The sequence below is a fragment of the Pleurodeles waltl genome, chromosome 12 (assembly GCF_031143425.1).
Source record: "Pleurodeles waltl isolate 20211129_DDA chromosome 12, aPleWal1.hap1.20221129, whole genome shotgun sequence".
NCBI lineage: Eukaryota > Metazoa > Chordata > Amphibia > Caudata > Salamandridae > Pleurodeles > Pleurodeles waltl.
In genome coordinates this window covers 61,584,382-61,610,383 of record NC_090451.1, presented here as the reverse complement: position 1 = coordinate 61,610,383, position 26,002 = coordinate 61,584,382, and the positions used below count along the sequence as shown (strand labels likewise).

General features: G+C 45.3%; 1 protein-coding gene across 1 annotated transcript in view; it reads left to right on the top strand.

Annotated features, from left to right (window-relative positions):
* Positions 1-5,467: 5,467 nt before the first annotated feature.
* The window catches only part of KDM4B (lysine demethylase 4B), a 399,544-nt gene continuing 379,009 nt past the window's right edge, over positions 5,468-26,002 (top strand). Inside the window, exon 1 of the mRNA XM_069215895.1 lies at positions 5,468-5,601. The gene's annotated coding sequence lies outside the window, so the exon portion shown is untranslated. The remainder of the gene's footprint in view (positions 5,602-26,002) is intronic.

Here is a 26,002-nt window from a genome sequence, read left to right as displayed (position 1 = left end):
AGTGGCAGAATCAAACTTATCAATTCTCCTGTCTTCCTTTTGGTCTTTCCTCAGCCCCATGGTGTTTTAGCAAATTTATGAAACCTGTGGTGGCTCATCTCAGAGCCCAGGGCATCAGATTAATAATATATCGTCAAAATCTTCATGCTCTTCACAAACAGATCCAATATATCTCTTCTTTCCTATCACATCCAGGCTTCATAATAAACAAAGAAAAGTCATGGAGTGTCTTGGTTTTCTAGTAAACTCCACAGTAGCTACTCTTCATCTGCCCCATTTGAAAGTAAATGCTACAAAATCAGAAAACCCAATATTTAAGCCGTCCTTCTCTCTCACTCAGGTCTCTTGCAAGGATTGTAGGTCTACTTTCTTCTTTAATTCAAGCAATTTTTCCAGGTCCTCTCCACTATTGGGCCCTTCAGAGACTGAAAATTCGCCACCTCGGCCAGGGTCTTGCTTACTCTGATTCCATCCCACCCCCCCTGATCAAAAATCCCTTATAGAACTTCAGTGGTAGCTAGATCACCTGGACGCTTGGAACGGTGAGACTATCTGTGCGTCGGCCCCAGATCTTATGTTAGAATCCAATGCAAACCTAACAGGTTGGGGTGCAAGATGTGGGCAAGTGTCGACTGGAGGTACATGGTCTCCACAGGAGTCTTCATTGCATATCAATTGTTTAGAGATGTGTGCAGGCTCCTTTGCATTCAAAAGCTTTGCACAGAACAAGGTTCGTGTTCTATCCTTCTACAGATGGACACTCTCTCTGCTGTCAGGTACATCAATTATCTTGGCGGTACCAAATCCAAACCATTAGCAGAATTAGTGAAATGTTTCTGGGAGTTCTGCCTCTGGAACAAAATATCAATTCAAGCGGAATGCTTACCAGAAGAACTCAATTCAGTAGCGGATTGGTACTCCCGCCACTTGCGCGACACTTGAGCGAATGATAACTTCATCCTTCTGGCTTCCATGTTCTTTCACAGAAATGGGGTCCACTACACATAGATCTCTTTGCATCTCGCCTAAATTCCCAACTTCCTCACTTTATCAGTTGGAGACCGGATCCCCTAGCCTCAGCAACATACCCCTTTCTGCAGGACAGGTCCCGGTCAACAAACTATGCTTTCCCTCCCTTAGTGATGACCAACGGGTACTCGCCCAGGTGCGATGACAAAAAGCCATCTTGGGGGTTACCTTCTTGCAATCACAGGTTTTGTATTCTCTCCTCCTAGAGCTAGCAATGGACTTCCCAATTCTTCTACCTTCCTTTCCCGATCTCCTTCTCAACCCGCAGGGACTTCCGCACAACCTTGGAGGTAATGGGTCTTCCCTCTCTTATCCAGGAATTTTGGCTGAAGCTTCGAAGTATATTAGCAAGTCATGGGCTCCAGGCACAACAAAGGCATGTAAATCATCCTGGGGGTCTAGCTGGTGTTTGGTAAAAATTGTGCAATCCCTTTTCAGCAGATATCTCTAATTGCCAACTTCCTGGCTTCTCAAGCCAGTTCAGGCAAATCTTATAGAACAATCAACCTCTATTGTTCGGTCATTTCTATAAATCACTCTTTCATTAACGGCAAGCCTGTCAGTGAACACCATCTTATATGTTGTCTATTAAAGGGAGTAAAATGCTCTAATTGCCCCATTCCTAAATACATTGAATTATGGGATGTTAATCTCGTTTTACAGTGTTTTTGTCCTGGCCTGATAAAGATTCTTTATCTCTCAAAATGCTTTCTGCTAAATTAACAATGGTATGTTTAATTTCTATGAAACGACTTTCAGATGTAAAGGCTTTAAATATTTTGGCCCGTCATTTCACTCCTAATGGTATTCTTTTTGAAGTTACAAGACGCACTAAAACTAACATTTCAACTGTCTTTTATCCTTTCTTCCCCAATCAACCTAAACTATGTGTTGGAAATTGCCTAAAATCTCATGCACATATGACTTTCCATCTCGGACCGTCCTCTGTTACCCATCTCCTTGTATCCTTCAGAAAACACCACAAACCTGTTTCATCTTCCACTCTAGTTCGATGGGTTATGTCCCTAGCGGGTATCGATACCTCTAAATTTGGAGCCCATTCTTCCCTGGGGTGGGTGGGTGGGGGGGGGACATGGCTTCCAAAGCCTTTTGGGCAGGTTCCCGTTTGGAGGACATTCTGAGATCGGCTGATTGGTCTAATGATGCTATATTTCACACCCTTTATTGCAAAACAATTAATACAGCATTGTCTGTGGCTATTTCATAATATAAGCCTCCAGTCTTGTTATAAAATGTAGATTTTCTAAGTAAGTTATGAAGGAAAGTCTTCATTTTATTAGACATGGAGGGGAGTATTATTCTGCCTCAAAATTTCATTAACTGTGCTTATTTCTCTCTTTCCCTCCCTTAGTCTCAGAAAATACATTGTCTTCCACCTAACAAACTTCATTGCAACTGTTTCTTCCAAGGACCCTTGTCCTCAATTTACAGACAGAACTGTTAACGATTTCCACTTGGACTGGATTCAAAACTTTATCTCTCTAGTTTTAGCTGTTGGTATTATTGTGTGTATTTTACCAATGTTTAATACTTTCGCATGACTATTCTCACACAAGAAAAGAGGGCTGCTTGCGGTCAAGACTGGTGTACCTTGCATTGCTGCCTGTGTCTGACTGGTGAATTATATATTCTGTTTTTTCCCCCCCCATTGTCTGCTTGTTCGCTTGCCCTTGGGATTGGTTTAATGTTTCTTGACTGTGGCTGCTATTTGATTAAAGCAATAAAAGTAAAGCATAATACTCGCCTCTGTGTCTTTAATAAAATTAAGACTTCCCTTCATATTTTACTTGGAAAATCTACATTGTCTTCTATGTGTAACTATCTATTTCACATTTCTTTAGAAAGATTGGGAGCCATGTGAGTCATATCTTTCATGAAAAGTTTAAAGGCAGTCAGGGAAAATATCAGAAAGCATGGCTGGTCTTTGGGACATGAAATGTGAAAGTTATACTTTGTGAACAGTCCAGTTAACCTACAAATTGTTTCTGCAGGATCAGAGTTGACAATGTAAAATGTCCAGAGGAAAACAAACTGCTAACTGGATGGCATAAAAATACCAACTGCAGCCGAAAGATACCAACAACCAGTTCCAGATGTGACCGGAACATATAGAATTCTCCCAAGCATTTCAGTAGATAACCAAAAACCCATATACCACAACTGAATCCAATATAAATAATTTGGAATGGTCCACTAGAATGTATGACTGGAAAAGGATGGTAGGCATGTAGTAATATTTTCAGTTGTTTTTCGTTTCCTTATGAAGGAGAGTTTGGAAAGCTAATCTAAGAAACTGATAAACCCTGGCTTTCTTTGCTAGACTTGTCTGCTATCAAACTTTTACATTTCGAATGTATTTTCCTTATAAGCTGAAATCAGACGTTCCTTTAAAAGTTTTCAGGATTTATTTATATGCAGACATTAGTAAAATCATAGCATTTTACAAGGTTGCAAATTAATGGAAAGTGTTATGCACACGAATGACAGCAAGAGATCTGGAACCTGGTGGTGGACAGGCGTTGGATTAATAATTAAAGCTGAACACGTGGTTGTGCCCAAAAAAGTATCTCTGTGATATGCAATTTCAATTTTAATTTAAAACATATAAATAATCGAGGGTGAACAGTAATTTGCTCTTTTTTTGTTTTGAGAAGCTGAAAAAGAACAAGGAGTAGCCTGTTATTTACCTATGATCTGAATCCCTATTTGAGTAGGTAGTTGCTATTTCACATAAGTTTTTTTATTTGGGTTTGAGAATGTGAAATTGCTTGATAAATTCTATTTGTACTAATGGTCTTGCAAACGTTCTTCTAGTATGCGCATTTGTTTAGTCTGAGAGAAAAAAAGTATTTGTAACCTGGATTAAAGGCATCAGGAGTGTGATATATATATATATATATATATATATATATAGCTCGTTTGAGTACCTTGATGACCCATGTACCAAAGTGGTGGCAACTGTTGGAGTTGAAGGAACAGGATAAAAATAATGTGGCAATAATTGTTTTTATTTGCAGAATGAAAACTTTGGATTTTTTAACATTAATGTGTTTTATTGCTTTCCTAATTGTGTAACGGCTGTGTGTTATATTGTTCACGTGGGCTTGTATGTCTACATATACACATTTAACAAACTATTGATCAAGTTAAAGGATCTTAAAAGGAAAATAGTATCCTATCCAGATGGCAGTTCTACGCAGCATTCGAAATGCATATCAGCGTGCCTTACCAAATGCGCCTGCTTAAGTGCTGATTGTGTATATATATTAATTAATGGCTGTCCTTGTAATTGCCCTTGCACAATGAACTTCCAGCCTTAGAAAGGCTATGTTTGGAGGTCGAAGGAATCTACCAAACCTGAAGAATGGTTTTCATTTAAAATGCAAGAGTATCCAGCCGGGGGCGTGCTGAGGTGACTACGGCTATTGTTAGTGTTGAGCCGCCAGCTTGTGTTGTGTCTCAGACACCCAACAAAACTGCTGCTGAGCCAGCGCCGACTCGAGCCTCCATTTTGAGGCCGGTCGGCGTAGGCCGCCATCTTGAGAGGGCACAGCTTTCAAATATGGCTGCTAACAATGGTCGTTTCTGTAACATCAAAACACCAACGGTCAACTTTTTTTCTTTTAACCAAAAATCGTTTGCTTCGGATATTATTTCCGAATTTAAAATAACGAGAAAATTAAAAAATTACATATTTGCGTACTCTGCCTAAGGGGTGATATATGTAACCAACGCCTGTTTGATGACTATGTTTTCCCCTTTATTTTGATGACAATATTTTTTTCCACTTAAAAATTTACTGACGTGTGTCTACATTTTGGTCAGTCAGCTCTTACAAGATGGCGGCTGCGGTTACATAATGCTCATACGAGCTGAGCTGCCACTCGTTAGCGAGCCTCTTTTACGATCAAAGTCTCCTGGGTACTAAAAAGAGGAGGGGTGAACCCCCGCTCATCCGCGTTACGTCAAAGAAAATCATCGCAGTCTTGGCATCTGTGCTAGGCCTCACGTAGTCACTTCTGCACAGCTGAGCCCTGGAACGAGAGTGGCGTACCTCTGCAACCAATCATGTCGAAAGGATGGTCTTAGTCTGAGCCGCTCAACCAGTAGCTTTTCGGCAAGGGCAAGGAAGGCAAGGGAAACTATCTCCCGTGGGGGCAAGTTGAAGCGTCATATAGAATCACAGTCTCTTGATTGGTTGTAATGTAACTCTCCCTTTGCAGCCGACCAATAAGAGCTCTCTCATCTCATTCGCTGGTATAAAAATCTGTCTCTATCGCGTAGGCGAGCACGACAATATCCCTCGGCCAATGGCTTTTATCGACATTGTTGACTGAAAGTGGCAAGTGGGCGGCGAAGCTGCCAGTCTGTTGTAGTTTCCAATCCGAGAGCTGGAAGGGTCTACTCCGTCCAATGGGCTCGTGGAGAGGGCGGCCGCTTTGGGGAACCTGTGTTGGTTATTGGGCGATAATCGTTGCGGCGGTGGCCGGAGCGTAAAAATACCAGCGGCGGCGGAAGCGCAGAGAAGCCGAGGCTCGCGGGGGATACGAGGTAGGGACGTCCCGGAGATCACCGGAGCGGGCGTGGGCGGTCTCCGTGGCAGAGAGACAGACGGAGTGGGTGGTGGGAGAGGAGAAATGAGTTCCGCGGGGGCGGAGGGGACGTGTGGACGTGCGCGGGGGGATGTGTGAGGAAGGGGCTCCGGGGAGACCGAAAACGGGTTATGGTGGGAGGCGCGTACCTCAACGGACGAGGTAAGATGTTAAACACCAACCCGACAAGCCTTGAATGGGCAAAATTCATTTTTTAAAGCTATAAAAATGTCACCGTGTTCTCCGCTCTCTGCTGAGGGGAAGGGGCGTTTATAAATACAATATTCCCGTACCCCTCAGTCTTCCGACCGGGAATTAGTAGTTACCCCATTCTTCCCAAACCTAGACTAATAACCCGAAACCACCGTGGGGGGGCTGTTACTACAGCGCTTCGAACGCAGGCATCGAGGCACCTACAGATACCGACCCCCCCCCCCCCCCCCCCCCCCCCCCCCGCCACCCTCGGTCATATGTCTGCTTGATGTATTATGCCCACTGAATATTTTCCAGGAAACGTCCTTTTAAATAAAAGCGAAAGTGAAACCTCGCGCGTGGTTTGGCAGGTATTAAATGCCCGTAGGGTAATGGGTATTTCCCGTGTTTATTGTGAGATGTGTTGCCGTGCCGTGTTGGGGTGTCCTCCTGGCCCACGTCTCCTTACTCTCGCCACCTGGAAATTCAGGATACATTAAAAAAAAAAAAAGGATACTGAGCCGGGCTTCTCTGAGTATTTTTATGATATCGGTCTATAGATTTTTGTAGCTGTTCCTAGGTCATATTTCATTTCCACCTGGGACCGTTTTCAGTCGCTTTTGCACAAGGTTTTAACAGTATCACACTTGCACTAATTGAGTTTATGCATAGTTTGCCTACCTTCACCCTCACTATAATTAGGGAAGCTGGAATTATGCGCTGGTTTTGAGTTAATTTATGTGTTAAGAAGAAGAAAATTATGTGGTGTAATGGAGCATTTTTTGTGTGACAGCTCTAAATTATTTTGTGATATATATTTCTTTTTTAACCCATGGTAACACTCTGGGAAAATACTTTGCCTTATTGGTACCAGTTTTAGGCCCAAATACAATAATAAACAACTTGACAGATCAGTCAACCACTGTGAAGTGTAGCCACTGAACAGGCATTCATGTTTCCATGTTTTTAGTAACTTTTGATCTGTTTCAGCTAGTAATGACATATTTTGACAGCATCTGTAGATTATGTGGCAGATGCAGTTTGTGGCAGAGGCAGCACATCTGTAATTATGTGGAAATGCAGCAGAACCACTTGATTCCAGTTTCCCTGCCCAAAAGTGACGTTGCAACCTTTTGTCTAGGAAGTATTTGTATAATTGGATGTGGCCAATGGTTATTGGTCTGTCCTAGTGTTTATGGTCCTTGCCTGTGACAGGATTTTTTTTTTTTTTTTTTTTTAAATGTTTGTTTTGATTGTTCTGGTAATGGGTTAGAGGGTCAAATTTGAACTTAACCTGGGAGTCAGATGGCTTTAGCATAGCCTACTCGTGTGTGTGTGTGTGTATATATATATATCTCAATAATTGCACTTCTATGATACGATTTGTTTTAAAATTAGGTTATTTTATAAAGATTAGCAACACAAAAGGGTGAAGGCTAGCTTGAGTCCAGTGGCACAGTGAGCAAGGGACCAACGTCTGGGCATACCCTTCCCAATTAGGGCAACTTTAGCAACACAAAAGGATGATGGACGGAGTGTTGCAACTTTTCAAACACTCACCCCCAGTAACAGATCTATGTTAAATCCATCATTCTTTTGCTCGCCGTACCACCCCAGTTTGGACCCAGCTGTGTGCAAATCAGACTTGACCCTGTTCCCCATGGGAACAGTCCAGCCAGAACTGCCAGGCCAGGTCCTCCCTGGACCATAAACAAGCAAGCATCCTGGGACTGGTTTCAGGGTATCATCCTTAATCAGCCAGGCTAGCTTGAATCTAATGGCACAGTGAGCACTCACCCCCAGTCACAGACCGGTCTTTTGTTGATGTTAATTGGTTAACTTCTAGTTTCTGATTACAGTATTAAACATTTAAGCTGGAAATAATAGTGTAGAATTTGCCCAGACGTGTTAGAGTGGTAAAAATGGTGTAGTAATCTCTCAGAATGCACTGCATTTTACATAACTCCAGTGGTCCTACCTATACCCTATGTTAATTTGGTGTAAACAATCCTGTATGTTTATCTCTTGCCTGGTGGATAAAGTCATCTATTCACTAGAGCTCTTGTCTAGTGGATAATTACTTTTTTCTTTACATTTCAGTCTTGCATGATTGGCAACTAAGAGTGCATCTTTTTCTTATAACTTGTGCTGACGGGTAACAAAGTTATCCTTCTACCTTTAATTTAGGCTGCCTGAAAGTTTAAGGTTGCTCCTGATGCCCTTAGTCTGAATGATGGTCTAATTAGCATTCTGTCTTCTTCTACACGTATAACACTTGGCCAGTAGTTGGTTATTATGCAGAATTATCCACAATATGAAAAACTAATGTGGTTAATGCTCTCACATGACATGCTCTTATTACTACTTGGGATACTCATTTTTATCAAACTCGGATGCTTCAAAGCTGAGAAACGTTAACCATACACTCACACTGTTGATTTTGAATACAAATAAGTACCTACAAAAAACCCTGACTACTTATCTATTTGTGTACCATTTTTTTCTGACAAAATAATTTTAAATCGTTATGATGGAGTATATATATATATATATATCACGTGACCAAGGCTGCTGTGTCAGTCGAAACGCGTTGTGTTTGTGAATAAAGGAATTCTGCTTTTCCTGGAGACCTGAGTGTGCGAGAAGTATTTCCTCTTCTTATTTATTTACCGGTCTGCTCGTGTCGGTTTTCGCACCACCCCTCATGGGCCGATGAAGTTCGGTATCGGGCTTTTGTATTTATCCTTATTCCTAGCAGACAAAGAATCTAATGGTAATTTAAAATTAATAAGTTTGAGCGTTCTATTATTAATGATTGAATTCTTAAAATGTGGCACTGGGGCTCTTTTTACAGTTATCTTCTGCTTTGACAGAACTGCACCTGTACCTTAAAATATGAATAATATAGAAACAAGCATTTGCAATGCAATAGGTCTCACATGTTCTTGCGTTAGAGCTATTGGCATTGTAAATTCTTAACTAGATTCTTCTTGCCACTTAATTGATCAACCCTGTCTCGTAATGTCAACTTTTCCTGCCATGATTTCAGTGGCCCGGCATATAACTACCGCACTTCCATTTGCCTCCTTCCTCTATCTGCAGCAAAAATGGAAATCCTGGCATTTAGCACCCTACTTTAAATCTACCATACCAATTCTAATATAATACCACTTTTACCACCCTACCATCAGAGTTGCTGGCTAACACAATTCCCCCCCCCCCAAAAAAAAGCCACAAGATGGCCACAGAAAAGAAATAAACTAGAAGAGTCACCCAGACATATCAAGTGTTGAAAGAGTCATAGTGTAATAAAGATGTTAAGTTGGTCTGAATCATGGTGATACTTGTAATAAGGAGAGATTATTAAAACATGCAATAATCGTAGAAACCCTTTATCAGATATAGACTTTTGGCATTAGACTGTAATACTCAAAACAGCTCCTGGAGGGCACCATAACAAAAATATAATTTATAAGAGACATGGGGCCAGATGTATCTAGGTGTTGTACCTATTCTGTGTCTATGGGAAAACGTGTTCGTACATACGGCCCATGGTCATATAGCCATATTGTTAGCCCCTAGAAGGCACAACCCCATGAAAAAAACAGAAGACAGTAGTGCAGTGTAACCATATACGTAGCCTCTAGAGGACGTTTTTTAGGGTTAGTAGTCCTGCTGCAATGATATTACTAACAAGGCCTTTAAAACAAATCTTCTCCCTGCAGTAAAACAAAAGTTATAGCCATGAGAAAGGTTAAGACACTGAATGGTGGAAGGGGTTATTATTCTGGGGTCCATATTAACCTAGGGTGGGGACCCAGAGAGAGCATTTTGAAGGTGTTCCCGTAGAGGGAATAACCACACACAAAGAAAATTTCAATAAATAATGCAATGTAACCATATATTTAGCCCCTAGAGGGTGAAGTGCATTACACATTTCCAGGAGTAGTAGGCGTATAGAAATGGTATTACAAACAAGGTTCTTAAAACACAAATTACTCCTAGCTATAAAACAAAAGATTCAACCAACCTGATGTTAATCCACCCTTGGCATTATAAACCTCCAAATCTAAGTGGTGAAAATAACTACTACCACTGAAGATCTTTTACGAGCCTTCAATGGCCTTAAGGTCTGCCTCTGTTCTTGATGTCATAGTGAAGTTGAAAGGATGTACTTTCTACATGGTCCTATTTTTTTTTGGACCCCCCCCAACATTACTTACTTTTGTTCAACTTAAAATTACCAGGCTTTTAATTTCTTTATTTCCATCCATTCTTCTTTTTCAGTGTGGATGAGCATGGCATTATTATCCTACTAAGACATAATTAAAAGAATAATGGGGGATCTTAATTTCTTTTTGACTGATTGAATTCTGGATTCCAAACCTCACCTGCATAGGCAGTGACCACCTGGAGGGTTCGGGCTAGCAAATTCACTGATTAGGATCTCATGTTATAAAATGGTCAACAAATATGTTACACCGCCCGCAATGCTTAAAGGTCCCCGTGTCTCTCTATCCAAAGTCTTTAAGAATGATAGAGACGAAGCCTAGAAAACCCTGAACAGGCCAAGATGTGTTTCCGTACCCTGGGGGTCAACCTACTATATGAAAGCAGAGAAATAATTAAGAACTTTTACTTTGGTAGTATTAACAGTTGGATAAGTGATATTATCCTTGCAAATTGTGGTTCTCACATCTTAGTAAATAAGAATAGCATTTGAGTGGTTACTTTTGAAAGATTACCTTAGGCTTTTCACTTCATTTTGACAAAATGAACTGCAGTTGTTGAGAAGCTTTGACCATAATTATTCTTTACGCATAGAAATCAATGGGTAGTAGAGGTCCCAATGTGTGCGCCTCCTCAAGTGTATCCAGAGTTGTAACATGTTAACAAAAGTCAAAAACAATCCAAATGTACAATAGCACTGTGCCGAACAGTGGTGTATGCTTTACTACCCGAAAACATATGCTTGTGCCCCCAGGATGACACCATAGATATGATCCCAGAAATACTGCAGCACTCCTAAACAGTACATAATAGCATAGTCATTCAGTTGCAGTGAAATATTTTTATTAATGATAGAAACATCAGTTTGGCAAGAGGAGTATGATGCCAACGTGTTTCGTCACGCTTGTGACTTTTTTTCAAGGCTTACTGCGGTAAAAAAAAAAATGCTTATGTTGTGAGAGCAACATCATGACTGAGGGTAAGAGCAACCAAGTGTCTTGTTCTAAATAAGTAAAACTTAATGGTATTGAGAAACCGGTCAATATCCTATACCGATAACTAATAAACTTCATGAGAACCAAGATACCATGATCAACCAGTTCCTGATGTGTTTGAAAAAGGTGTGCTCTAGGACGTTGCAACTTTTTTTTATTAATAAAAAGATTTCACTACGACTGAACTCATCTAGATGACTGCTATTATGGACTGTTTAGGAGTGCTGCTGTATTTCTAGAATGTATTCTTTAAGCACTATATGTATGGTTAATACCTGTATTAAATACATTTTTCATGTTTGCCTGAGTAGTTTCATTTAGCAGCCTATTACACAGACTGCCAAATGAGAGGTTGATTTAGACTCTATGTAATAAGTTTTCTTAGTCTTTCTAAGATGGACAGTGGCACCGCTATACAAACTGCGTGATATTGGTGACACACCCGATTCAAAGCTCTCCTGTTTACACAAGTAGGACGACTGTGGCACCAGAAGTAAAGGGTTCACCCTTTGTTTAGAATGTTGGATCATAGAGGTGGGTGGCACAGGTTTGGAAACTCCTCACCTTTCATTAAAAGGTCTACATGCACTGGCAGCGCTCTCTCCAGTTAAAGCAAGTTTCTGTGTTCACTGTTGTGTTAGTGCCTCCATGGTGATAACGTAGCACCAGTCAAGCTAATCTACCGTAGCTCATCACTGGGTGTCAAGACTATGGAGCTGAGTGAGTAGGATATGACTATTATGATGATCTGAAATCAGTCCCATAAGTGTGGCCTGGTTTGATGCTTCTTGGAGTTAGTGTGATAAAGTGCTTTGCTCGCCAACATCTTGTCGCTGACTTAGACATGTGCTACTGGCAACTTATTGTTTTTTCCCTTCCCTTGTTGGGGCTTATAACACAATCCCCACTAATGTCTCGATGCTAATATTCAACATCTATTTATAATGCACCATTCCTCCACACCTCACCTTCTTCCACCACCCTACACTCCAACCAGTCGTTTTAGGAAGGCACAGCACCACCTCTCACCCGTACCCCTTCCACTTTTAACAAACACAAAAGGACACATCATAAAACGCCAACGCCTCTGGTCTTGCATCTCCTATGCTGCCACACAACAGTCCCAAGCCTTGATCCAACATCTCCCTATAGGAGAAAGCTAAACACACAAGAATCCCACAGAATCTCTTACACCTCTTTGAGCTGAAGAGTGACAAACAGTATCGAATGAACATTGGGCCAAGTAGAGGTATCTTACGGCTAACTAATCGTCCATACAGCTCATAGGAAAAAACAGTGCCAATCATCAGTAATCCGTCATGACGTTTAGTGACCATACTTACTCTTCTGCAGCCTTAAATCACTACATTTCCAACAACATGCATCTTCTCCTGTAACTTCTCCTCTCCAGGCGGTTCCCAGTGTAGAAACATTTTTAGGCTACTTTTTAGACTCCCTATCAGAATTTTCCATCCAGTACCAAAACCTCTGCATCCTTGGTGATGTGCTCACCCGGTTCAAGAAACTTAATATGATACCGCCTGTCGGATTATTCTCCATCCCACCCATGTTGCAGAAGATACCTTAGGTGCCATCTTCGGCTATCCACAATTAGTCTCTTTTCAAAAGACTACCCCAGTCGCATTGACGGATCATCACATGCTTACTTCTAACAGAAGATTCAATAGCAAACTTCACCCAAACTAAACTTAACCTGCAATTACCTATAGACCTTGGAATAAGTTGCACATGTAAGACCTACTAACCCATCTGACCTCTCAAACGTGTCTGGAGATGGTAAACTCAATAGAGAAACTATATGGTTGGCTCCATGCAGCTTTCAATATACAGAATCTTTAGAAAACATTAAAACAATGCAAAAGGAAGAGGAAAAAACCATTGGAAGGATCTCCAGTGGAAGGACTATCCATCTGTTATCTTTCCAAGATCAGTCAATTACTAATTTCTAGGATCTAGTGAGAGCTGACTGGCAATCCGTCTAGCCTTCCTGCACATGTCCCCCACAAATCTTAAAAACTATATCCTTCTTTCAATATCAGCAGTCACACCAGTCTGAAACCCGACCAACTCCACGTCTGCAGGAATTTTCCATGAATGCATATCCACTACTGGAGTTAAATTGAATGATTTGGATTCTCAAGATCCCAGCAATCATAGACCAATAGTAAATGGACAATTCCTTCGCAGACTCAGAAAAAAGAGCTGCTTTACCAGCTGAATTCCAAACTGGAAGAGATACAGAATCAGTCCTTATCTCCATCTGAGTTGGCCTTAAACACTCCAAACAAAACTGGGATTGCTGTACTACTGCTTTTGGCTCGTTGAGCGGCTTTTGAGACTGTTGACTTTGATACTCTAATCCTTGGGCTTAAAGACATTTGTACTGAGGGTTCCCTTCTCAGTGATCTCTTCCTAACTACACACTAGAACAAACTTCATGCCCAATTCTCATTGTAACCCCACAGTATAAAAGCTGGTGTGCCCCCCCACACCCGACCCCTAGAAGGTTCTATCGTCTCGCCAATCATTTTCAAAATTTAAGTGAAAAGCCTCACCAGAACTACAGAACCAATCAGCCGTTGTGGCTTTGTGTGCTGGTAAGCCAGTGATGCAGGGCTAGTTCTTGAATGAGAACCCCCCAAGGATTTTAGAATATCAAAACTCTTCAGCTGCCTCATTGCCATTGCCCACTGGATGACTTGGAGTCACCTCAGATTAAATACCTCAAGTAGAAAGATAATTTCTTGTGGCAACTGGCAAACGTTACCTTTCGTGCACCTGTCCAGGAGAACCAGGGCCATCACCAGTAATATTTAAGGAGGAATGAAACCTTTGAATTACTGTGGACTCCAGACTGTCTGTGGATGCCAAACGGGACAAACTACACTAATCCTCCTTTTTGACCATAAGAACACTGGTGCATCTTCTCACAGCTAGGATTTCCTCATAAGCAACAATGTCCCTTATTCTAACAAAATTAGACTAATTTTCTGGCCCTATGTCATGGCTCCCCAGAGGTCCTTAATCATGGGCTTCAGAAAACTAGCAGTTATCTTTTTTTTCCTCAGTCACAAGGATCCCTAGAAAAACTCTGTTTGAGAATATGTGAACAACTTTCAGCAGCTGTAAGAAGATATTACCAAACCACACATGTAGACACGTGTATATATTATATGAACTTTTTTTTTTTTTAAAGACTTTTCCACATACTCATCTACACTCCTTCTTTGTCCACCCCCTTTGCAAGGATTCCCATTTCTTGGCCACAATCTACCCTTTTTCTTCTTCCTAATGCTTTCAACCTATTGCTTCAATTTTCCTGATGCTTTTGGTGGCGCTAGTGTGTGATGCTGACCTTAAGATGGTCTTCTCACTGGCATGCCACTCTTTACTTTCAGACAGCATGACCTCAACGTGGCGGAGGTCTATCTATTTCTGAAACTAAAGGCGCACTCTTACAGTAGTTTGGGCATGCACCGTGGAGTTAAACATGATCTTCAGCAGGGCCAAGCCTGTCCGGCAGCTTTTTCTCACTCTGTCGCTGGGCGGCTGCTAAAATGCATTGGCAGAACTGATCGGTCTGGCTTAAAACACAAAATGCAAGCTAGTCCGCTTTTCTGTACCAAGTTTTTTTCTGCTATTCTGGTCAATACTCCAGGCTGTTTCCTTGTTGTGCGCGTTGTTTGTTGCTGGTTGGCCGCTGAAGGTTATTGGTCATCTTGTGCTTTAGACTAGGGTTGCGGTCCGGTGTGCTACCCTCATGTGGGTAAAGACCCCCTGCGCTACTGGGAGTCCCTTATCCTGCTTAGAGATGCTAAGCTAACCTCTACTGTGCTTGGGCTCTCCAAAAACTCCCTATTTCTGTCGACTGAGAACCTGTACTAATCATAGCATCTGTTCTTATATACGAAGCAGCGCATAAAACGCATTATTCTAGTTACTAGGCTGGAAGCAGGTGGGATGCACAGGTCCTGGGCAGGGTTTGGGACGCACCTGGTTTCACCTGCATGCACTCGCGGCCTGTTGTGTTGCCCGTAATGCGTGACACCCCTGGGCAGGGACCACCCTCGGGTCACGGGTGAGTGGGGCATCCTTCGGTGATGTCTCGACCACAGTGCTGCCTTGTTTGGCCGGCTCTGGGAGCCGGAAGCAGCGAGTGACCCGGGCTTGTGATAAGTGTGGTTGGCTCGGTGCCTGCTGTGGTCGCCCTCCGGTGATTCTGCCGCTGCAGTCCCCGCTTGGATCCCAGCCAGTCGTGTCCACAATACGATGCACTACGTGTCTCTTATCACAGAAGCGTCGTCTTTTTAGAGTTAAATGGCTAAATTCTGGTTTAACAAACACAAATCAAACCGTACAAGCGCGTTGCGTGGAACAGAAGTGTAGACCACAGACTCCCACGTTTATAAAGTATTCAGAGACCGCGTCTGCAGGGTGGGGGCATCGCATGACCCAACATATTCAAATAAAATACGTATTTTTCTCCTCGAGCTGTTCTTCTCACTCCCGCGTTTTACAATCATCCGCTTTGCATGCCCAGGCACCGGGGCATGGGCTGTTCCGGGCCGCTCACCCACTGCTCCTGCCGCGGGGAGGGATCCGCAGAGCAGGTTGGCTGGGGGTGTATGGAGTCCGGTCGGGCGTAGGGTGTGAGAACAGCGTAACTATGTCTGGGGTGCCGTCTGGATGTCTTGCTTTAGATACCCTTGTGTGGGTGTGTGTGTGCGGCGTCTGTGTGCAGGTGTCTTCGTGTCCGCTGTGTGAACAGCAATACTGTCGGGCAGCCAGCTGGATTCATGCCTTTGATCTGGAAACCTGTCTCTCGTCTTCTGTGTGTGCGGTTTGTCCGCTGTGTGCTGTCTGTCTGGTGTGCTTGCTGCTTAGTGTGCAAACATGCCAACATTTCGACCCTACAGAGAGGGAAGGGTTATTTTCCCCATTGAAGTACGCTGAAGCACGGACAGTTTTAAGTGGTAGTCTGAAAAAATCAAGCATTAGTAGCATTAAAAAGTCGAGTCTCCCGCCTGAATCGGGTCGGTCTGGCGTGTGCGTGAACAGTGGCGTTCCTTGAGCGTTGCGTGGCCGGCCGGTGAGACCCCTCTGCTCCAGATACCTCTCTGCTGTCTTGTCCTGCATGCTGTGTTCCTGGTTTATCTTCTCTGCTGCGTGAGTGCGCGGTGTGTCTGCCACTGTTCACGCACATGGAGCACCTCTTTCCGTGTTGAGGATGCGGATGGAGGGGTCCCTTTGCCCCAGGTTCCTGTGTCTGTGTTGCATGCTGTGTGTGCGTCTTGTCTGCACATCTTTTCTGTACATCTTGTGTGCTGTGTGTGCGCGCGCGGTGTCTGCTCTGTGTGCGTAAACAACGGCACTCTTTCCGTGTTGAGGATGCGGATGGGTCCCTTTGCTCTTGATTCCTGTGTCTGTGTTGCATGCTGTGTGTACGTCTGTCTTGTCTGCTTTGTGCACATCTTGTCTGGTGTGTGCGCGCGCGGTGTGTCTGGGGATTGAACAGTAGCACTCCTCTTTCAGTGTTGGGATCCGGTGTCTTGTCTGCTGTGTGTCTTGTCTGCTGTGTGCATCGTGTCTGCTGTGTGTGCGCGTTGTCTGGCGGGTGCGTGAACAGTCACCCTCCTCTTTCAGTGTTGGATCCGCTCCGGTGGGTTTATGGCCCTGATTGAAGTCCACGGCTAAGCTGGCACCGGCCGCCGTTGCCTTCCGTGTATCCCGGCCGGAAGGGACAGTTCTTTCCCTGGGAGACGCGATGAGCCCTGCCCTTCCTCGGAAAGCCTGAACTTGTGTAAATACCGGTGCAGTCATCTGACTCGGATCCGACAACCGGGGCCTTATAGCGCTCTCTGCCCTATGTGGCGAGGTAGCTATCACCGACCCATGTGCAGGGTGCCCTGCTCTGAGGCAAGGAACTTCCGTCCTCGTGCCCTCCGGCACTGCCCGACCCTTACCGTGGAGGATAGAGCTTCCACTGTTCACTGCCCTGCGGTAGGGAAGAGAGCTTCCACTACCCTGCTGTAGGGAAGGGAGCTTACACTGTCCTCCGGCCTGCGGTAGGGAAGGGAGCCTCCACTACCCTGGTTTGAAGAAGGGAGCCTCCACTGCCCTGCGGTAGGGAGGGAGCCTCCACTGCCCTGGTGCGGACAAGGGAGCCTCCACTGCCCTGGTGCGGACAAGGGAGCCTCCACTGCCCTGCGGTAGGGAAAGAAGCCTCAATTTTCTCTGCCCTGCTGCTAGGGAACCGCCAGTGCTTCCCGTCCTCAGGATGTGACTCTACTGCGGTGTCCTCCTCTGCCAGGGGGAGCTTCGGCACGTTCTGCTATTCTCCCTGGGGAGGGGAAACCCCAGCCCTGACTAACTTAACCCTTTCATGCTGAGGACGGCTCTGAGCCTTCCTGGCACAGGAGGCCGGAATTCCCTCTGCTGCAGGCACCACGGGGATTTCCTGTTACTGAAAATAGCCTCCGAAGCTGGGGTAGCTCAGCATCCGACACTAAAGTGTTTTACTTAAAAAAAAAAAATCTGTGTGCATGGCGCCCTGACATCATTTCAATGAAAGTGAAATGAGAAGATCAGGTCATTTCACTTTAACTGCATCTGTGCTGGATGGGTGCTATTTCAGCCCCCTTGGCACAGATTCAGACAGGGTAGGTATCACTGGAAAGGGGCAAATTTCCCTATTCCAACAGTACCTTTCACAAGTGGATCCTCTCTTGGGGCTCTCTGAAGAAGGGCGATCCTTAAGCAGGGATCGACTTCACTAGACACCAGGGATATATTTTAGTTGCAGGGAGCGTCACCTTAGGTGAGGGCTGCTTCCCATAATTGGCTGTTTTTTTTCTAAAAACACAGCTATCCACTTTGCCAAACACGCATTTGAAATACAATGGGTCTCGATTTTGCGCAAGTCAGAGCTATCACAGTTGTAAATTCCTAAATGGACTTTTCTTGCGACACAAACTGAAAATAAAAACAACTGACAATAGCGAGTCTATTCAAAGCACCACATCCACCATGAGTGTGAAGGAGACACACAAAAGGAAAAAACTTTTATGACACTCAAACGTATCGGCAAAGGTGCAATTATCCGTGTAACATGGTTGATGTCCAAGGCGGTAACAAACCCGCCCCAAGGAGGGACAAACGTAAAGCATTTACCAATAACAAAGGATTTTTGAAAGGCAAGCCCATGAACGAGTGATAGTGATGGGTGTGGTATAGAGCTCCGATACATACCAACATGTCTGAAAAGCAGCGCTTGCGCGCTGCTATGCTCAACCTAAAAAAAGGTTGGTTTGCATGGAAAAATGTGATGTGATTTTTGGTAGTTTCCTTTTGCGAGCACTAGGCTTAACCCCACAAGTGCAGTACCCATTTTATTAGAAGACTTAGAGGATTACTGGGTGGAAAGAAATTTGTGGCTCCCTGCAGATTCCAGAACTTTGCATCACTGAAATGTGGTGATTTTTTTTTTTTTTGTCAAAGTTTGAGGTTTGCAAGGGATTCTGGATAACTTACACTGGTGAGAGCCTCGCATGTCACACTATCTTGCATTCTTTTAGGTGACTTGTTTAAAAAAAAAAAAAAAGAACAGGAATACTCTCTAAATCGCATGCCAAAATGGCTAACCACAATTTTAGAGCTATGCAAATAACCCCTGCTTCTAAACTCATATCTTGTACCTATTTCGGAAATACATAGGATTCCTTCATACCTATTTTTTTTTCTGCACTTAATAAAAAATCATCATTGCAAGGTGCAGCTCAGTTATAAGCTCTGGATACTTCAACTTTTAAAACTGACAAACCCTATATATATCCTCCACAACCAGAAGGGGCTAACAGATGTAATTGTATATAGCTTTTGTAAACCGGCCATGGTGGTGAGAAGTTTCAAATGGCTAAAAAAAAGAAAAACACTTGGTTTCTTTGGGACAACCGTGAAGGATCTATACAAATGACACCTTGCTGAATTCAGAATTTTGTGTAGTGTTCAGAAATGTATAGCTTCCCAGGATCCACCATGGGTTTCATACCCGTTTCCACAACAAACTGGAAGGAGGGTGAAAGCATAAAAATAGGAAACATGGGTTAACTCCCAGTAAAATGGCAACAATATTATTATTTTTTTAAGTCTGCCTGTTCCTGAAAGATGGTTATTTTTAGCACCACAAACCTTTCATTGATGCCATTTGCAGGGAAAAAAGACACTCACCTGGAGAACTTTTATCACATTTATCCTTCCCCCCCCCCCCCCCGCACCCCACACACACAAAATTTAGCTATATCATTGCTAATTTCAGTCCCCCTCTAGGTACTTTTAGAATCCCCAGGATGTTGGAAAAAAAGGATGGGGTTCTAAGGTTCTTTGCTCTGACCTTGAGATGGGAACTCTGCCCATGTGAAATAAGATGGGTACTGTGTCCTAAAAGGACACCATAAATTCAAGAGTGTCCTTCTCTGCATATGTTCTTATGGCTTGGTGAGGACTAAGTAAAGCCACATGTTTCCTGTAAGGACCAGTAGATTGGGCCAGGCCTCTGTTTCTGTGGACTGTGCGACCTAACAATTTCTTAGGGTCTGGAGGCCCCCAAGCAGCCCATACCCCCCCCCCCCTCCACCAGAAATACACAGACCGACAAACTTAACTCGTTGGAAGTGGTTTTTATTATCAAAAAATCTTATAACTTTCTATAGCAAACTATTAATAACCAGTGTAAAACAGATTCATTCCATCAACATTTTCATATTTACATGCCATGAGCGTTTAGTGACCATAACTCAAAACTGACAGGATCCCTTCCTGAACCACCATTGGACCACACAGGTGACCCATATCTCCCCTGTATCCATAGGAGGGGCGGTTACCCTGACTCCACCATACCTTGTCCTCATGTTTCGGGTTCCGCCCCCTCCAAACACCAATGAGACTCTGGGTGTATCGGGCGGCCAAGAGCAGGAGCCCTGTGTCGTCCCCCCCCCCCCCCCCCCCCCAGTGATCTGAGCTCTCTTACCCCCTGATCTGGTGTGTACATCCGCTGGTTGGTTCAGAACTTCAGGATCCTATCCCATGTGTCCTCCTGGGGGCCCAACCTTGGGGACCCCCCCCAGTTGTTTCTAGTCACATTTATATCTCAAATTCCGTGACCAGGGCCCAAAAGGTCCTTCGCCCTCCCCACCTAAAAACAGACTGCGAGCAAAACCCCACATGTCACGAATAAATTGATCGTTCCCCGCCCGGAAAGATGCACCTGGTCCCTGTGAAACATGTGGGAGCCCTTTAAGAGTTTGTGGGGGATGTTCCATAGGCGCCCCGGGCCCAGGCAAAGCTTGGCCATCTCGGCGTTAAGACGCCGAACTGAAACATTGATAGTCCTTGACCTGATCCCTGTGTCCCATTTTTTTCCTCTGCACCATGTGCGACCAAGCAATTGCTGCGTTTGGAAACTGCTTCGCCACCTTAGTGATTTCCATGAATAGGGTTTCCCTTAGTGCCTTGCAGCCTAATCACACCAAGTCGTTGCCGCCTAAATGAATAATAAGTTCCGGGGAATGCAGCCCCCCCACATCCTTTTGCCATATTGACCAATTGCTGAAGTTGCGTGATGCCTATACCACCAATTCCACATCACCGGAACGCCACACCTTGCACCATCGCCGGATTCGACCCACGGAGCTGTTGCACCAGGTACGCTGCCCGTTGGACAAAGGAATGCCCCAGGACCCAAACTATACATTGAGACATTTAACTGAAAAGAAAAGCAAAAAGCGTGAGAGGTCATATATTAGCATCAGTGCCGCCGTTATACCAGATCGGGCCTGATGTACCGCTTGTAACATTCTGCCGACCACCGCCCGATGCTTTTTACTGCGGTGGCCGGCAGGCCAGCAGCCGCCGCCAGCGTGGCTGCCCCTATCCTAAATGAATGGGAAGAGTATCCTTTTTGATCCATCCCAATTGCCTTTAAGGCAAACTTGAAGACCTCAGAGAACTGGTAGCGTGATAGGCAATCCCCGTTAGGGTGTAAGAACAAGGCAGGAGAGCTCGCTGTAGGCCGTGATGTAACTATTCATTTGCGACACTGGGCATAAGGGGGAACCGGGCGCTGCCCGAGTGTGATGTGCGCTCCTTTTTTAATCTGGTCTGTCTTCGATTTGCGCAACACTATAGAAAGGGACCCTGTGCTGACTGTCATGTCTCCCCACTGTAAACCCCCCCCCCGAGTGGTCGCCCCTGGAGGAGCCCACCAATTCGCTGATGCGGAAAGCCCTGTAGAAAGCCACCGTGAATGCTGTGACAAATAAAGCCGACTCAGCTGGTGAAGAACAGATGACGGGGAGTGCACTCGAGGCTCTCGAGCAGGGGAGCGGTGACGGGGCGCCTGGCATCTGAATTAACGTGGGCCACCCTTGCTCAGCCCTGAAGCGCCCGCTTTATAATAAAGGTATTCAAAGGTCCCTCCAGTTTTTTGATCCTTGCAAAGAAACGTATCGCCGCCAGGTAAGCTTTTGCGCAAGACACAGGGTGCCCCCGGATGTTTAAATGCTGCAGGAAAGTGCAACCCGTAGACTCAGTACAAATGTACTGGTAAAAATCATTCTCATAGGCTCTATAGGAAGTTGGCTCTGTATGCACTATTTCAAAGTAAGGAATAGTATGCACAGAGTCCAAGGGTTCCCCTTAGAGGTAAGATAGTGGCAAAAAGAGATAATTCTAATGCTCTATTTTGTGGTAGTGTGGTCGAGCAGTAGGCTTATCAAAGGAGTAGTGTTAAGCATTTGTTGTACATACACACAGGCAATAAATGAGGAACACACACTCAGAGACAATTCCAGGCCAATAGGTTTTTGTATAGAAAAATATCTTTTCTTAGTTTATTTTAAGAACCACATGTTCAAATTTTACATGTAATATCTCAAATGAAAGGTATTGCAGGTAAGTACTTTAGGAACTTTGAATAATCACAATAGCATATATACTTTTTAAATAAAATACATATAGCTATTTTAAAACTAGACACTTAGTGCAATTTTCACAGTTCCTAGGGGAGTTAAGTAACTGTTAGTTCTTGCAGGTAAGTAAACCACCTACGGGGTTCAAGTTGGTGTCCAAGGTAGCCCACCGTTGGGGGTTCAGAGCAACCCCAAAGTTACCACACCAGCAGCTCAGGGCCGGTCAGGTGCAGAGTTCAAAGTGGTGCCCAAAAATGCTTAGGCTTCAATGGAGAAGGGGGTGCCCCGGTTCCAGTCTGCCAGCAGGTAAGTACCCGCGTCTTCGGAGGGCAGACCAGGGGGGGGGTTGTAGGGCACCGGGGGGGGACACAAGTCCACACAGAAAGTACACCCTCAGCAGCGCGGGGGCGGCCGGGTGCAGTGTGCAAACAAGCCTCGGGTTTGTAATAGGATTCAATGGGAGACCAAGGGGTCTCTTCAGCGATGCAGGCAAAGGGGGTGAGGGGGGGGGGCTCCTCAGGGTAGCCACCACCTGGGCAAGGGAGAGGGCCTCCCCGGGGTCACTCCTGCACTGGAGTTCCGATCCTTCAGGTCCTGGGGGCTGCGGGTGCAGGGTCTTTTCCAGGCGTCGGGATCTGAGAGTCAGGCAGTTGCGGTCAGGGGGAGCCTCGGGATTCCCTCTGCAGGCGTCGCTGTGGGGGCTCAGGGGGGGCAACTCTGGCTACTCATGGTCTTGTAGTCGCCGGGGAGTCTTCCCTGAAGTGTTGTTTCTCCACAAGTCGAGCCGGGGCGTCGGGTGCAGAGTTGCAAGTCTCACGCTTCTGGCGGGAAACGCAGTTTGTCTTTAAGTTGCTCCTTTGGAAACAAAGTTGCAGTCTTGGGTGAACAGGGCCGCTGTTCTCTGGAGTTTCTTGGTCCTTTTAGAGCAGGGCAGTCCTCTGAGGATTCGGAGGTCGCTGGTCCTGGGGAAAGCGTCGCTGGAGCAGTTTTCTTCCGAATGGGGGAGACAGGCCGGTAGAGCTGGGACCAAAGCAGTTGGTGTCTCCGTCTTCTCTGCAGGGTTTTTCAGCTCAGCAGTCCTCTTCTTCTTAGGTTGCAGGAATCTGAGTTCCTAGGTTCAGGGGAGCCCTTAAATACTAAATTTAAGGGCGTTTTTAGGTCTGGGGGGTTAGTAGCCAATGGCTACTAGCCCTGAGGGTGGGTACACCCTCTTTGTGCCTCCTCCCAAGGGGAGGGGGTCACATTCCTATCCCTATTGGGGGAATCCTCCATCTGCAAGATGGAGATTTTCTAAAAGTTAGTCACCTCAGCTCAGGACACCTTAGGGGCTGTCCTGACTGGCCAGTGACTCCTCCTTGTTGTTCTCATTATTTCCTCCGGCCTTGCCGCCAAAAGTGGGGCCGTGGCCGGAGGGGGTGGGCAACTCCACTAGCTGGAGTGCCCTGTGGTGCTGTAACAAAGGGGGTGAGCCTTTGAGGCTCACTGCCAGGTGTTACAGCTCCTGCAAGGGGGAGGTGATAAGCATCTCCACCCAGTGCAGGCTTTGTTACTAGCCACAGAGTGACAAAGGCACTCTCCCCATGTGGCCAGCAACATGTCTCGAGTGTGGCAGGCTGCTAAAACCAGTCAGCCTACACAGGTAGTTGGTTAAGGTTTCAGGGGGCACCTCTAAGGTGCCCTCTGGGGTGTATTTTACAATAAAATGTACACTGGCATCAGTGTGCTTTTATTGTGCTGAGAAGTTTGATACCAAACTTCCCAGTTTTCAGTGTAGCCATTATGGTGCTGTGGAGTTCGTGCTTGACAGACTCCCAGACCATATACTCTTATGGCTACCCTGCACTTACAATGTCTAAGGTTTGGCTTAGACACTGTAGTGGCACAGTGCTCATGCACTGGTGCCCTCACCTATGGTATAGTGCACCCTGCCTTAGGGCTGTAAGGCCTGCTAGAGAGGTGACTTATCTATACTGCATAGGCAGTGTGAGGTTGGCATGGCACCCTGAGGGGAGTGCCATGTTGGCTTTCTCGTTTTGTCCTCACCAGCACACACAAGCTGGCAAGCAGTGTGTCTGTGCTGAGTGAGGGGTCCCCAGGGTGGCATAAGATATGCTGTAGCCCTTAGAGACCTTCCCTGGCATCAGGGCCCTTGGTACCAGGGGTACCAGTTACAAGGGACTTACCTGGATGCCAGGGTGTGCCAATTGTGAAACAAAAGTACAGGTTAGGGAAAGAACACTGGTGCTGGGGCCTGGTTAGCAGGCCTCAGCACACTTTCAAATCAAAACTTAGCATCAGCAAAGGCAAAAAGTCAGGGGGTAACCTTGCCAAGGAGGCATATCCTTACAGGCTCTCTTAGTGCTTGGCGCCAGAGATGTTGCTACTAAGTCTGGGAGGGCGGGGCACCAATGCTCCACAGAAATTTGGGAAACTCCGTCATCCTCTTCATCGCCTGGGGGTGATACCGCAGAAAATCTTGCATTAATGAGCGAGACAGAGCGTCAGCTGCGTTGTTATGAACCCCCAGCACGTGTTTAGCTCTGAAAGTAATGTTGTGTTGCAGACAAGTCAAAATCAGGTGCTTTAACAGGCAAAGGACCAGGGGGCAAGAAGCCCCTTGGTGGTTAATAACCCCCACTACCACCATGTTGTCAGACCAAAAGATTACAACCCCAATTGTTCTGCCCAGATATTTACAGCTACAACAATAGGTAATAGTTCCAAAAAGGCTATGTTCTTGGTCCAGCTCTTGCTACTCCAATCTTCTGGCCAATCTGCCCTACACCACAAGGGGCCCAGTATAGCGCCAAAACCCATGCTGCCTGTGGAATCTGTGTACAGGCCCAGCGTGGGACTGGAAATCGCTTTGTCTGGTCAAATGACTGCTCCATTAAACTTCTGCAGAAAATGATCCCACAACCTTAAGTCCTCCCTAACCTCCACAGACAACTGGGTGTGGTGGTGTTTCTCCGTCAGCCCGGTCATTGAACAAGCTATTGATCTAGAGAAGGGGCGGGCCATAGGAATGAACCTTAGTGCAAAATTCAGCTGACCAACTAATACCTGAAGCTGATGAAGGGTCACTTTTTTCTGAGACAAAATTTTTTGTATGGACCCTTTGAAAGACATCAATTTATCCTGAGGCAAGCGACACTCGCCAGCCACAGAATCAATTTCATTCCCTAGGAAAGTGATGCACGTTGAAGGGCCGACTGGTTTTTCTGGCGCCCAAGGGACCCCGAATTCCTCAAACATAGCGATCAACACCCGAAGAGCCCACCCGCATTTGTCAGCACTAGGAGGACCCAGGATTAGGAAGTCATCCAAGTAATGAATGACTCCGCGGTGACCAGTACGGAGAGAAAAAACCCATTGAATAAAGGTGCTGAATTGTTCAAAATAACTGCAAGATATACTACAACCCATGGGCATGCATTGATCATAGTAGTATTCCCCCCGGAATTGAAAACCCAACAGGTGATAATCGTCGGGGTGAACAGGAAGTAGTCGGAATGCTGACTCCATGTCGGTTTTTGCTAACCAAGCCCCATGGCCTAATGCTCTGAGTTTTTCTACCGCGTTGTCGACAGAAGCATAGTGGACCGAGCAAAGTTGAGGATCAATGGCATCGTTCACTGATGACCCCCCCTAGGGGCCGACAAGTTGTGAATCAGCCTGAACTGTCCTGGTTCCTTCTTAGGATCCACTCCCAAAGGGGAACACACAAAGCCTGCTAAAGGCGGACTTTTGAAGGGACCTACAAGTCTGCCCAGGGCCCGTTCTTTAGCCAGCTTCCTGGCTACCACCAAAGAGTTCTGAGAGGCGGAGATTAAATTCTTACAGTGATTCACTGGTGTGACATTAGAAGCAGGTATCCTGAAACCAAAGGAAAAGCCATTAAGAAGTACCAATGCGGACGCCAAAGCCGGGTAGGCCTGTAACTACGGGCGCAACATGT